The 15,258-nt window shown below is 43.9% G+C and overlaps 1 protein-coding gene across 1 annotated transcript in view; it reads left to right on the top strand.

Moving 5' to 3' along the window:
• NEB (nebulin) overlaps positions 1 to 15,258 on the top strand; it is a 156,091-nt gene that overhangs the window by 7,481 nt on the left and 133,352 nt on the right. The window contains exons 2-5 of the mRNA XM_074873845.1: positions 27 to 954; positions 2,914 to 6,442; positions 7,251 to 7,366; positions 7,716 to 8,061. The gene's annotated coding sequence lies outside the window, so the exon portion shown is untranslated. The remainder of the gene's footprint in view (positions 1 to 26; positions 955 to 2,913; positions 6,443 to 7,250; positions 7,367 to 7,715; positions 8,062 to 15,258) is intronic.

The following is a 15,258-nucleotide window of genomic DNA, read 5'->3' as shown; positions in this document are numbered from 1 at the left end:
AAACTGTAAATTTTCTCTCTCCACAGAGCAGCTCTTGCATGTGTCAGCCAGGGGCATGAGAGAAATCAAACCTGCTGTGAGTTCATAAAGTAATAAATTGTCACCGATCCTTGTATCATGCCTGTACTTGTTCACGACTAGCGGTGTGCAAGATGCCACGAAGGAGCCTGTAGCGGTTCCTCCACGCGCCGATGGGTCGTGGAGGGTCTTTGCTGCATGGGGCGGGGGCTCTCACCGGTAACCGTTGGCCTGCTGCGTGGTGAGAGCAGGTAAGACCACCAAGATCTTCTTTTAGAGGAGCTCAGATATCCACGTACCTTCCTCCTCCACATACCTACGCTGCTGATCACCTCCAGACCTCGGCATAAAATAGGAACCTGCTTATTTATGCAAGAGACAAAGTGGCTAAAACAACTGATTGTACACAAAATGCATTAGCCACTCTGAAGCTTTTCATCTGCCGCAGACAGAAACTCAGAAGTGCGCAGTTTTTGGGTAACGGATTTTTGAAGTTACCCATTTTGTATTCCTTTTATAATGTATGTCATATGTAGAGATAAAGTGGCCTTCAAGTGGTCTGATAGGGACATTTTTTGATACAAGATCTGTGTTTTTTCTGGTTCGGGCAGCAGCAAGCCAAATCCAGCTGCGGACGGCGAATGCCAGCATCCCCTCACCCTCTGCATGTCTTGTATGAAGAATCCTTTAGTGATACGTGTGCTGATAAACTGCTGTAGCCAAACCCCATTTTCATTAGTATTGGACTTAAAGGTGAAGTATTTACCTTAAAGGTGAACTGCCGCAGAGAGGAACAGCCCCTCTTCACCATCCTACGGACAAGAGCAGCCTGAACCCAGGCAGAGCAGATTTTCCTCTGTATTCAGACCATTAATTCATACCTTTCCTGGTGCATTTAAGGAGAATCCTGGGATAATGCAAAAAATGTGTGTGTTGGTAAGTTAGGTAGCTCTTAACTAAGATATAGTGGGAAAATCTCATTCTTACTCGTGGTCTTTGCCAGCCAGCCAGCAGCGATAGCTGCTATTTCACGCTGAGCCCAAGTCCAGGACAGAGGGCGGCTGGGGCAGGGAGAGGGGGAAGGTATTTGGAGGGTATCTGGGCTCCAGCTAATTTTGAGATTTAAAATTAAACCCTTATTTCTGCTTTTCTGAAAGCAAGAGGTTCGTCCAGATTTTGACCAACGGGTTTCTCCGCCCCCTTCCTCCTCATGGCCCTTGGGGAGAGACAGCTCAGCTTTGCAGGCCGAGTAATTTTTTTCAAAAGCCGTTTCTGCCTGGAAGTGTAATACAGAATAGGTGATGTGGTAGGGATTTATAGAGGCAAAGCAAATAAAACTATTGTTTTTCTGGTTTTTGGTGGTGGGTACAGGTTTACTGAGGGGACTATGGTTCCCTTCCCACATTGGCAGCAGATGGTGAGGCTTGTGTATTTCCATTCGCGCGGCACAGTTGGACCCATCTGCACCCCTCTAACAAACGATAGCATGACTGGAGCTGCTCCAGAAAATTTATAATTATCTCTGCTTTTCTGCCAGTCAAACCTCACTCCAAAACCTGAATTATTACCCGTTTCTGAGCGTGGAGAGTAGCTCAGGAGTCAGCTTTCACCTCCTGCTCGGCACTCCCCTTCTGAAGCTGCTGCGAAGGTTTTCTCTCCTTGGGCTGCTTCCTTCCAGGGAAGCCAGATGGGGGCAGGATCCTCCTTTTTATTAGCAAATACTTCAAGCAAAAAGCATTTTTTTTAAAGGGAATTTTGCTATATCCAAGGTGATCAAACACTTTAAGCCTGCGCTGCCACCAAAAGAAATCCCCTTCCCCTCTCCCTCCCTTGCAGCACCACAAATGTTTGCATGGGGCTTGGGGGCCTCACTGTCATAAAACTACTTTTATTTGTAACCTGAATAACTTAGAGGTAAATCAGTGTGGTTTGGGCTGCTTGAGCAGCTGGTTTTGGCACTGTCAAGGGGTAGAAATAGGTGGTGAGGAGCAGAAGGAGGGTAGGACGGATGTGGGACTGAAGGAACTGGAGATGTTGGGAGGGTCAGTGTCCCTTTGTGGCTCTAGTGCTGGTTTAGCACCCGAGCCTGTTTTCATATGCAATATAATTTTGATTAATTTAGATGATGCCTGTGCCCAGATAGTGACTCGCTGCTAAACTGAGACACGGGCTGAGTGGCCCCACTCCAGCACAGCGTTGCACTCTGCATCTCGCTTTGGGCAAACAAGAAAAAAAAACTTATGTGGAGCTAGGAATGTGTAAACCGAATGTTTTGATGTCTAATCACAACGTAGTGGTCGTTAGTGTAGTTACAGCGACGAGACCAGACAAGCTCTGAGACTGAGACCCCGCGCTGTTGGGTGGATAGAAAGCCTGTGGCCTTTTTAATGGGAATTTATTAGCCATAAAAGCTTTTTTAATGGCAATTTATCAGCCATAACAGGTGCTGTTAACCGCTGAAAGCACCAGCAGCAAACTGGGGACCCGGCAGAGGCTGTCGTTGCTGTAAGGAAAGTACTGGGTAAAGGGCATGGGCTGCAGTTGTTGGGGTGACACGGATCATCGTAGACTTCAACAGGAACAAGATCTGAATTCTTGCATTAATTCACCCACCGGTAGCGAGGAACCCAAAGCACGGAGCTGCATGGTGTGTTGGGAGAGGAAGGAAATTCTCTGTAGGTGGGAAATTTCAAAACCCTCTTTTTATAGAATCACAGAATCATTGAGGCTGGAAAAGCCCTTGAAGATCCTCTAGTCCAACCATTCACCTCACACTGACCGTTCTTAACTCCACCAGATCCCTCAGCGCTGTGTTTTTTAATTTTAAAATCTGAGGTAGCCCAACCTTCACCCAGCAAAATACCTCCATCTGCTTCAGGTCTATCTCTTTTTCAGGATTCACAGGCATGATAAACCATGAACGTGAATTTGGTAGAATTAAGGAAGAAGCCTTGGGACGAGCCCTGTTGTTTAGGTAAGGTTTGCAGTGACGGGGGCCGGGTGCGAGGGAGGTGTGTTGCAGCAGGGAGCTGACCCACAGAGTTGGGGAGCAGCACGGCTGTCCTGCACAGGGAACACCCGGAGCAGACCCCCCTCCCCAGCGCTGGCAGCAGGCCGTGGGTTCCCCAGTTGCCGAGGTGTCACTCGGTGTCCTCGTGTGCGAGCCTGTCTGGACAGATCCCCTCTTTCACAGAGGAGAACGGGGGGAAAAATAGGACCAGATTACTGGAGATGTGGGTTTGAGTCGTGCCATCTGTGTGGTAGGATGTGTCACATAAACTGCCTTATTCCCCAAACTGTGGCACATATAAACTTACTTTGCGCTTAACTGTTACTAAGCCTCGCCTGGGCAAACGCTGTTGGTTTCCTTAGTGACTGGGTCTTTCAGAGGGAAAAGCAGAAAGTGTCTGGGACAACAGTGGTACAACAAAGTGGGCTGAGTCCGGTCCCGCTGTCTGGAGCAGCTGGTCCCCAGGGCAGAGGCTGGGCAATGCTGGGAGGAAAACTTGCTAATGCTCAGCTTGTGAAGGCTGCGCCTGTCCGTGTCCTTAGGAAAGCCCCAGTCCCCCCAGTTTAGGCTGGGGGTGGCGTTTAAGGAGATGATGTAGCTGCAGGTGAGGGACATCCGAACCATTAAATGGTTTGGTCAGTTCTCACCATTCAAACACACACTAATAAAATGCCACTAAACTGTGATTTAGTTCTTGTGACCAAACCAGGGGCAAAGTCTGCGAATTGTCTCCAAACTGGGAATCCAAATAGAGCGTTTTGAGTGAATCCACCCTAAAGCCCTGGCGTTTGATTCTGTAGTTAAACCGAATCCTGACTCGTCCCAGAGCCCTCGCCCTTGCTAACAAACCACTCCTCAGTGCTGCCCTTGAGCAGGACCTGGCAAGGCGTCATCCACTCTCAACCTGCAGATCAGGATGGGCTCTGATGTGGACTTAATAGATTTTTAATTGCCGTGACCCTGTGTCATTAAGCATGAGGGTGGTCTCTATCATAAGGGTTAATACCTCAATATCTTTGCAGCAGTAAGTTTCTTGTACCGCTGCGTTGTTCAGAGGTTTTAGCAAACTCTTACTGCTAAGTCCGTGGCAAACTGTAATCAAGTAGAAAGCAAAAACTTGATGGAACTGAGCGTTGCTGTGGGTTTTACCATGAGGTGCTGCTGTGCACAAAGTGCGTGTAAGAGCTGACGGCTCCGGAGCTGGAGTCAAAGGCCACGTTCTCCATTAGATGTGGGATGAGCTCACGAGGCAAAAGCTGTAACGCTGCGTCACGGCTAACGTGGCGGCCGCCCGCGTGCCCTGGGTGCCCTGCCCTCGCGTTCAACGGGGGAGCCCGCTGCCCCACAGAGCTGCTGCCTTGGCCCCGCTTTCTGCAGGCCGCTGGCCTCAAATTTTCTCTGCAGGCAACACAGCGTGAAAACAAGCAAGGAGCGATGGGTTAGGAGTCTTAAAATTCTACCTCAAAAAAAAAAAAAAAAATCAAATTTGTCTCAACGTGCCCATCACCCACATTAGAAAAGTGCAGCTGAGTTTAAGCCGTACAACAAATTCATAAATCTTGATCTTTGCTGCAGTCATTGGTAATAGGCCGGATCTTATTTTTTGAGTCAAATTGATGGATGGATAAGCTGAATCATCAGTCCATTATTAAAAGGAAAGGTGATGCATAAGCTCAGTGATCAAAGATACTGCGGAGGTATCAGCAGATTGCAAGGGCCTGGATGGGGGTGAGCAGTTGCAGCAGCACTTGAAGAGCAACAACTGGAAGCATAAATTATTAGTCATGGGAAAATGTTAAAAATAATAGATGTTTTAACCTGACATTTGATATTTTTAGCTCACCAATAGCTTCTGAAGGAGAACACTGTGGCGGGGAGGGAAGGGGCTCCCGGCAGCTCTGTGCTGTGTTTGTTCCCTCCATCAAGCGGTAGGTAAGGGATGCTGTCCCGCTTGCTGTGCGCCTTAATAAATTAACTTCCATAATGAGGGAAGCACTGCAGCACTTTGGGAAAGGAGGTGACCGCTTCTCTTGAGCAAGTACTTTATTTGCTGTGCAATTTATTGCTCCCCGAGGGTGTTCCAAAGAAACCAAACCCAGTGCTGGTACTGCAGGGTCGTGCCTGCTCCCGCAGCTCTTCCTGCTGCCAGGGGACAATGGCAGTTTTTCCTGTTTCTGAAAAAGTCAGAATTTCAGCTGCTCAGGATGCGGCCCCTGCTCTCCACCGGAGGGAGGAAGGGAGGTGAGGGAGGGAGGTGAGGGGCATCGCCCTGTGCTGAGCCCAGCTCCGTGCCGCTGCCCCTGCACCCCCCTTGGGCAGGACAGCATGTTTGCCTCCCTTAAACTTGGTGAGGTTCCTGCCAGCCGTGAACTTGGGCTGTGTGGTGATCAGCAAAGAAGAACTGCTTTGAACCTCTGCCTGTAGTTTGGATTTGAGCCTGTAGTTTCACAGAAATAGTGTTTCTATAACTGGAAGATTTTCAACTCCGTAAAGCCACTGCTACTGGTCTTCCCCTAAAAAAAGTTGTTGTCTTAAGCAGCTGTAGCAGCCAAAATTGTTATCATCTGGAGTAGAGATAACGTACACTGAATTTCAAATTTACTCAGCCTGACGTTAACTAGTTTTTCAGTCCTTCAGGTATTCATGTATAAAACCAGTTTATTCTGATTTCACATGAATGAAAGTTAAAGCACAATTAACTTCCCCAAACTCCTATCTTAATCTGTTAAAACATGAGCTTTGAATTGCACGGGCTTGCTCTTCAGTTCAGCTGCATTTTCAGCTTTTCGTCTTTCTGTTAAGCATTCGGGGTGGAAATCCTGCTCATGCTGGAGTTTTTGAAACTGATTTTAAAAGCCCCTGGGTTTTGCTCTAGAGCTGGAGCCTAATGGATTTCAGCTGGCTCTGTATGACAAAAACAGAATTATCCCTGTCTGGTCTCTCCTGTGCCAATCATGTTTTTGTAGACCATCATCTTTCCTCTAAATCATCAGTTGAATGGGCTACTAAAAACTCAGTCCCCTCTTAGCCCAAATAAATGCTGACAATGTCACGGAGTAATTTAATGATCTGTTTTGAAGACCAGTAACCCCTTACTCAAGTTAGCTTTTATATCTTAGGATGAGCTTCTATCGAAGACAGTCACACAGCAATTTCACGGGGATTTTGCTGGCTTTCTGCTGTGCCTGTGATGCTTCCTCCTCACCTGGCTGCTCCCCGCTTGTGCCCCTGCCCTCAGTTACCACCCGGGAACCTCTTTTGTCTCGCTGGGCTCACTGCAGCATCCGTCACCTGAACCATCTCAGCGGTCAGGTCTAGCACACAAACCACACGGAGAGAACTGGGAATTGCCTTCCGTGTCCACAATAAGCAGCCCAGGAAAGAAAACCTTTAAACCATCGTCGCCTCTGAAGGGTAAAGGTTCTAGAGCTAAAATCAGTTGCCAGTGTGCGAGTTAGGCATTTGGGGCGCAAGTCCCCAACACTAGGTAGCTGCTTAACTCCAGTGGATTTCACTGGCAATTAGATAAAACACCTTTTAAAACTAGGCTAATAACAGAGGCCTCCCTGGAAGATGCACGTCACTGTTGACAGGCTGATGGAGGTCCTGAAGGCACTCGCCCGTGAAAGTCTATCTTTAGTCTTGCTTTAGTCTATCTTGTTTCTGCTTTTTTAAAAAAGTCCTTCTTTAGTAAATTTGAAATCAACATGTTTTCTGGTATTTTTAAACGGTGAAAGAGATGGGTTGTTTTTAAACAGACAGGTTTTGCCAGCTTTCAACAGTTTCATTGCAGGAATGACTCCATTCAAACCTGAAAATTAATTACTTGCTTTACAGTGTCAAAGCCAAAAAAATTCAAAAACTAAACAAACAAAAATATTTGTTCCATGTTTGTTGCTCAGAAATCTGTGGACTAAAAACACTTCTGCAAGAGTTAGATCGCTTTTAAATCTTTACTGTACATTTCAGCAAGATATTTTTGATGGTGTATTTTCAAAACTTTTGACCTGCTGTGGGCTGAATCCAGCCCAAAACTGGCTGTGAGTCTCAGGACAGGGAGGAGGGGGTGCAGAGCCACCTGCGCCCTGCTGATTGATGGCAGTTATTGTCCTGGAGTTGTTTGATTTCCAGTGACTTAATATTTAGGCTTTTATTCATGTCCTTTGCAATCTGATGAAAGAGAAGCATGCGCCAGCTAAATCCGTAGATGATTAATTTTCAGATTATGAAGTGAATGGCTGCATTAACCCATCACATCCTTCAGTAACCCTAACGAGCGTGCGCTGAGAACGTGCTCGAGTATAGCAAGGTCTGTCAGAAGACATTCCCAAATTCAAGGTGAGTTGTCTCCTTCCCTGAAAACCAGCGTGTCCCACGTAGCAAAGACATGAGAGTTTGCATCTGGTCGCCAGTGGCTGCAAGGCAGCAGCCCGGCCACCGCGGGGGCCGTTGCCTCACTGAAGGCTGCCGTGCTCGGGGCGTCTTTGCCAGAGCCAGGGTAATTCTGCAGCTGTTTCTGCCCATCCACCATCATTATGGTGCTTTATAAAAAGACCCATGAAGTCATCAGTAGTTCAGCCTCCCATGGAATCATTTTCTGGCAGACTTTCAGCTCATTTCCTTGACTCATTGAAATGAAAACTATTTAACAAATAAAGTTTTCCTCCCCCTTTCTCCCTTATTGTAGAGAAAAACCGCATCAAGAAGCCTGAGTAATTTTTGACAGAGGAATGAGACAACGTGGAAAGATCCATAGATGAGGTTAAGTGAGCCTGTGCGCGTGGGACCGGGGGGCTCAGAGGGGAGCCCCAACCCTTGTGGCATGTGGCCGAGCAGAAGGACCATGGCTTACCTCAACACAAGAGGAGTGATGGGCTTGTCATTTTTATCCTGATGGCGTGATACCCAGTGCTGAAAATGCTGTGTGATGTAAGGGTGAAGAAAACAACTTCCCAGGGGCTGAATTTGAGTTTTAGAATTTGGACTTTCCTGGTTGTTTCCTTTTTGTTCTATCCCTGGTGTGGGTTATTCAGGTAAGATCTCCATTTATGTCGCCGAGGGAACGTCAACGGGAGGACTTCAGTTTGCAGAAGTTTATGTTCGCTCGTGAGCTCCTGCAAATCATACCACTGAGGATACTCCTCTTAGGACAGAATGGCGTAACGCCAAATGAGTTAGAGGATATTATTTGTGATGGTATCATTCCTTATTGCAATTAAATGTCACTTTATTGACTTCAGTAATGAAGCAGTTATCTTATTGTCTAGTGCCGCTGATGAGCCGAGGAACAGGAGCAACGGCAGATTCCTTGTGGCTGGTTAGCACCGTTAATAATAGCCCAGAGAAGAATTTCTCATGGTGGCTGTTGTGTTAATGACCTTTGTGTTGTGTTAATGACCTTTCACAGAGCATTCTGCCACTGGGAACTGCTTCTGCAAAGTATTACTGGCCACAACTAGCGAGTGGTCTTAATATTTTATGGACTACTGCAGATTGTATTTCAGGATATGAGATACCGTTTCAGCAATGTAAGGTAGGAACGCTAAGCACGTTGCAATCTTCCCCCCTCGCTTTACAGTTGGAAGTGTTAGTAACCTTTCCTATAAATATGTTCCATTTAAATGAGTTAAAGAGACAAAAAATGGCTCTCAGACACAGGTTACACTTTGCTAAAGTCTGTAACATTGAAATTTAGACACGTGCACTTCAGCCCATTACTTAGCATCCTTCAGGTCAAGAAGACTACAGACACATGAACTGTATTTTGCTGGAGAGATTTAGTTATTATGGTATTTCTTGAGCATACTCATTGAGCTTTGATCTAAATCTTGATCTTTTATAGCAGCTTTTGTGATCTTGCCCTTAGACGATTCTTTTTGATGCCTGTGTCTCTTCTGAATAGCGTGTTTGCTCTTCCATTTACTGTGGGAGCTAGTTTGCAACATAGGGGAATCAGAGGGGTTCAGAGGGAGAGGGATCAAGTGGCCATGCATGATGCCATTTTACTAGAACCTTTACAAATGAACCCAGCACAAATTCAAAAAACCCTTGGAATGGCGAGATGCCATAAGGAAGACTGATAGTAGCACTCTTCTTCTTTTGCACAAAAAAAAAAAACCCCAAACAATTAAAAGGGCTGTTATCCCAATCACACCTTTCTATTCATAGTTTGTTCTCTTTTTGGAAGAAAGCACATCCTTGGTGAAAAAAAGGTACTGGGCCTAAGCACAAAGTATTTGATTTATTCCTTCTGTTGTCACATGGGGCATGAGCATCTTTCAGTGATATCGGTGCAATTGCTGAACTGAAAAAGGCAGCAGAGATGATTGCAGAATTAAGGGACTGATCATGGTTTTTGCAGAAGGCAAGAAGCAGGTTCAGCTCTGTCCCTTCATCCCACGTGATTTACGACAGTGAACGCCTTTATGTTATAGCTGTGTTTATCCACCGATTTATCTGGTGCTGTTCGGTTGATGTGGAAAGTTGGCAACGCTGTTCAAAGCCACATGAATCTTTCCTGCTGCCAAGGTTTGTTAGAAATAATAGACTTAGTGTGAAGACTTAATAAATGATCTGAATGTGGAGTGGGATATAAGTGAACCTGGACTGGCTTATGAATTCTCAAGGAATTGTTTCAGCTCAGTTCCATAAGAAATCACAACTGTGCATCTAAATTCACTGTAAAGCTCTGCTGCGTTCGGTGAGAAGCTGGGGGAGTAATACATGTATATTGAAATTAATAGGTTTGAAAAGTCAAGGCAAAATTAAATTGGCAGGTAGTGAGGAAACTGGACAACGTTATAACAGCCGGCAGCATTTTGACTCCTCAGGTGGGACAGTTCTTGTGCGTGCATCTGAGGTGGACCACCAAGAAGAAATGATATTTCTTTCTTCAACATAAGCACAACAATAACCTGCCTTAGGGACTGGAAGGAAAAAGACCCATCAATGCCAAGGAGCAGCAGGCACCAAAAAGCCGTGGTGTAGCCCTTATCTCACCATTATCATACCAAATGCTTTAACGGGGACAGGCATGGCCTGCTGCTCACGCACCCGCGTCACTCCCCAGGCCCTCTGTTCCTGCGGGGTAGACCTGTCTGCCACTGCACCTCCTTCCCTCTGTCTGCTGGGTGTCTGCAGCTCTAAATTACAGATCGATCTGCTCATAAGATACCATCTGCAACTCTCACCGTCGTTGCTGTAAGCTAATGACTTGCAACAACGGTAATAATAATGAAAAAGGCTGTCAAAAGGTAAATGATCTGTGTTATCTTTACTGCATAGTAGTAAGGCAGAGGCTTGCCCAAAGGGTGAAGTTTTGGAGACAAGATTAGAACTGAAATTCTGGCTGCGAGTCATGGTTTTTCACTGGCATTTACAGCTGATATTTGTACCTTTGTTCTAAAAATATAAAAGTTTATTTATCTTATAAACAGAAGGAAGAAGAAAAGATTTGAAAAGAACCTGCCCTTCCTTCCCTAGTTTATACTAACTTAAATTAATATTCTGAAAGCTAGAAATTGTGAGTTACAGATGAAAGATCCGTGTGCTGTGTCTAAGTTTACCCCATAAGCTCATATTAGGAAATCTGATCAATACAATCAGAGCGGGTTTTGTATTCTTGAAGAAATTTTCCTTTGGTGTATCTTCTTTCTGGTCAGTGCATAGGTGAAAACTCCTGTTGCTGTCTTGGGAACATTAGCAGGAGAGATAAATTAGGCTGTTTGACATCAGCTTGTTGATAAATGTTTTCTTTTAAGACTCTCAAAGGACCTAAGTAAAGAACAGTGGAGGCTGTGACAGATGCTGTCATGTGAGGAGAACTACCCTTCATGCCAATGACCAGGCTCAGTTGGGAAGGAAAACAAAACAAGGCTGCTGCTGCCTGATAATTTTGTGTAAATCTCTTGTGGCAATATACGGTATCTTTTACACAGTGATTTTATATCTTCAATGGGTTTTGTGGTTTTGGTTTTGTTTTTTATACTAATTTTTAACTTTCTGCAACTAGTTGGAGAGTTAGGTTGAGATGCATTTGTTTATCTGATTTCTCTTTGCTTCATGATATCTCAACATGAAAAAAATTAACAAATATTTGGCATCTTGTTCATATTTTTTTTCAGTTTGGGTTGGTTTGTTTTCTTTTTCTCCCTTTGAATCCTCTCTTGATTCAGTGGGACACTAACAGAGGTGACCATGTGAGGACATGAATGGACAAAGAAAGCAAATATTCTGTGTGAGAATAGTAGTTGGTATATGGTTTTGAGGAGATATACCTAATGCAAGCAAACAAAATGTCAGCGTACATTTGATTTCCCTGTGGGTTCAAATAATATTCTATCTGAAGAAGTGTGGGGTGGTGACTTTGCATGCTGCTTGAATGTGTTATCTAGATTTGAGATGAGGAGGGAAGTAAAACACCTTGGTGATTTGTCTCCTAACACTGTTCTATACTGAAAACCTCGGTCCTATATCCAAAGACCATCAAGCATCGGGTTAACATTTATTTGGATTTCATTTTGCTGCTTGGACCTGTCAGAAAAAAGCAGTGATTGCAGTCTCACTGAGGGTGAGGGGCAATAGTAAACAGAAGCTTGTCATGAGATGACATTTCCTTCTCTGTCCAGAAACATCAGGAAGCGTGAAATGAATTTTGGTTTCATACCAATATCTCTTTCTTTCCTCTTCTTCCAGCAAAGTCTTTTTGACTCATGGCAGTATACTAAGTGCTTGGTTTACATACCATACAGCTACTGGCTTGTGCTGCTACTCACCCTGTATTAACCTGTCAGTATCAAAAAATAAACATGAAAATAAGACACTGGAGATGATATACTCATCACATTTTGATTGCATTGCCTCTAAGTATATTCTTTATTATGATCTAATATTTTCTATTAATACTTTAAGAAAGAGTATAAGCAGCAACAAAGTAAAAAGTCAAGTTCATCTTGTTAGAACGTGTATCCTTTCCTAAAGAACCTGCACAGTTGTATGGTAGTCCCACTTAAAAAAATAATGTTTGCAAATATTTGTCTCAGCTGGATAACCTAGAAAGAATAAGAAAATGTACCTGTGGTATTAAAAAATGACCCTATTACTTTTACAAATACATAGGCATCGCTTCTAGCATTTCTGATTACATAGAACAGGATCAAGGGAAGCTGCTTTTTTCAGTTTGTGGGTTTTTTATATTTCCAGTGAGTTAATTCAGTCAGCTGCTAATGAATTAGGAAACCATTCATCATTAGATACTGACTGGCCTCTGTGTTCAGGAATCATCACAAAACAGTGAGTCTATGACACTGCTGTATTTAGGTTCTCTCACCCTCACAGCTTTGGGACGTGGGGACACGGACATGGTGGTTCAGACTCAGCCGATCACTGCAGCCATAGATGGTTTTATAGCCTGTGTGCAGTGACTTGGTGCTAATGGTTCCCTGTCTTGGGGCTAGAGGTCTACCATGCACCGACACTGAGTGTTACTCCCCAGTGCTATGCAACTTGTCAGTTCCAAGGACTGTCCGTAGTTTAAATAGTTAAATTCCCTGTCAGATGTAAATTTTCATTCCTAAGCCAAGACACATTTGCTAACGATGCATGTGCTCCTACCCTGTTTTCACGCAGAAGAAAAAAGATTGGCTTAATGTTGGTCAGCTGTGATATCAGAGAATTATACATACAAAGATAGATAGATAGATAGATAGATAAAAAATTCTAAGGCAATCACTTGCTGTCTAACCAAACCCTTCACTTCATAATTTTTGGTCAAAAATTTTTTCCCTCTTGCCACAATTTTTCTATACATCTGACCAAAATTTGCCTGCCCCCCCTGCAGAGGTCTGGGCAGCAGATCCTCGCAGTTGAACCACCCTGTAGCTAAGCTGTTCCAACAGGTCAGCCTGGCTGGCTGCTGTTGTGGATGCTGACTCTGCACCAGATAAGGGACTTCTGGAACAACCTCTCTTCTCATAGCCACCTCTGTCAGCAACACATCAAAATCCTATTCATGTTGGAGGCCTTTATCAGATTTTGAACAGTCAGCCTTCCACTCACGCCTCAGTTTCAGATGCTAATAAATCTTAGTAGTTTCAAAACAATTAGGAGGGAGAGATGTTTGCCCACGTGTCTGCAGTATAGACTGCACCTGAATTTTTTAAAAGGAGAAACACATTGTTATGTTTCATATCCTCAACTGTCAATTTTGCACCTGCAGCTTATGAAGAGAAAGCTTAGTTGGACCATTAAAAATACACAAGTTCCTTGTGTAAGCTTTTCTTTTCCTTGAATGTAGCTGAAGTTCTTGTGATGTGGCTTTTGCATAGTTCTAAGATGATATGCCACTCTTACTGCATGTTATTTAGAAAAAATAAGGCAAATAGTGAGCAATAAAGATATTTAGTCCTAGGAGAGCATGTCTTTTCCTTTGCTTGTACACCTAAGCCATGTCTCAGTTACTAGGCTGCACGACAGTCACAGAAATTGCAGAGATGTATGGCATGTATTCCAAGTGCAGATATTTCTTTGCTCAATCAACGTTACAGTGCCAACTTAAGTGACATACAGATTCAGTTTGGAGTTCCTGAAAATGGTTTCTTCACATGCTTCTAACACTGTAACGAGTCAGATCCACTGAGGTTCCCTAAATTGGGAGAACACCCCCTTAGCTATTTCAGTCCTGGTATTGATGAGTACCTTTGCACCTGGGATCTAGAAACCGTGTATAGTCAAGCCTGTATGGGGCCTCAATCTGGTAAATGTTTGCTGGGGAAAAATACAAGATACTGGCCTATTGCGATGTTCATGCAGGCATGAGTGTCTTAGAATTGTGCTGGCACCATCCTGATGTGATTACTGCAACGTGTAGGTCACGGTTCATTCCCCACCTCCTTAGAGGACCCTTGCCCACCTCTTGGTGGATAACAGTAAGCCCTTGTAAGAACAGTATGGTGAGGGAAAACCCTTACCTAACTCCCTTTTTTTATTCCCTTCTCTGTTATTAGTGGTATTTCTATAACACACATTTTCTACACCTGTTTCCTCTATCGTTTGGATCCCTGGAGTGCAAATACAAATATAGCTTGCGGGCCTCCCGACAGAGGCTGGTAACAGCTTATCTAACGAGAATTACTTTATTTTTAGGGCTCCGAAGCTTATGTTGTGCTCTTCAGTTAATGCTTTCCTCCCAGACTAAATGGCTTTCATGTTTAAGGCTTCTTGATTGTTACAGCATTTTTCAGGTTGAATATTAGTGTCTTGCAGATTGTACATCATAGGTGACATACATTTCACATCATATAGTCACCAGTGCTTTTTTAGATTTTTGATGGAGACTGCACTCTAAAGGAAAATTTTGGACACTTGATTAGTTTAGGTGAGAGACTTGTAAATGCTAAAGTACAAGATTATTCTTTTTTCCAACTTTCCTGTGCAAAATCTAGTAGACAGAAAGGAATGGCAAAAAGAATGAGAAGTAACTTAATAATGGTAGTTTAAAAATAGACATAATTACACAAATATGTATTAAAATATGACCTTTTTCAATGATACAATGCTTGTTAAGTCCGGGTGGTCTACTGATTACCTCAGGAGGTTAAATATAGTACCCATGATGTCAGTAAGTTTATCCACACAAAGGGCCGACACAGAGAAGCCCATGTAATCTCTGGCACAACAGATTTCCTGTGTAATTTTCAGTCAAACAGATGCAAGGATGGATAGAAAGTCTCTTGAGTCTTGAAGTCGTTGTCTTCAAGAAGCAATTGCAGACTTGGTGTTTAATGATATTCCTGATGTGGGATCTGGCCTTGGCTTATTAAAATTCTTCCAAACTCTACCTCGTGATCTAGAGAGTGGTGCACTATAAAAGAAATACAAGGGAATGAATGATCAAGACAATACACAGATATCACTAACTGGCAGGGAGGTTGTAGAAAACTAGAATTTCTGTAACAGTTCTGACTTTTGGGGGTGAGGGGGTTACAGTGTGGCTGCCCTGTGGTCCTTACATACTGATCCTCTGTAGTGATCAGGCTCCAGGATTAGCTTATTTATTTTTCATAGTGAAAGACTGCCGCCAAAAACAAACTAAATGCAGTTTTAGAAAAAAAAAAAAAATGGTGAGTTTTTGTATGTGAATGCTGTGGGGGTTAGGAGAGTGAGTAGGCTGCCATTTCATAGTTCTTGTATTATATACCTTCTAAATAAATCTAGAGAAGGTCACATGTTAT

Source organism: Strix uralensis, chromosome 6 (assembly GCF_047716275.1).
Source record: "Strix uralensis isolate ZFMK-TIS-50842 chromosome 6, bStrUra1, whole genome shotgun sequence".
Lineage (NCBI taxonomy): Eukaryota > Metazoa > Chordata > Aves > Strigiformes > Strigidae > Strix > Strix uralensis.
Note: the sequence above shows the minus strand (reverse complement) of the source record. Positions and strands in the feature narration are given on the sequence as shown.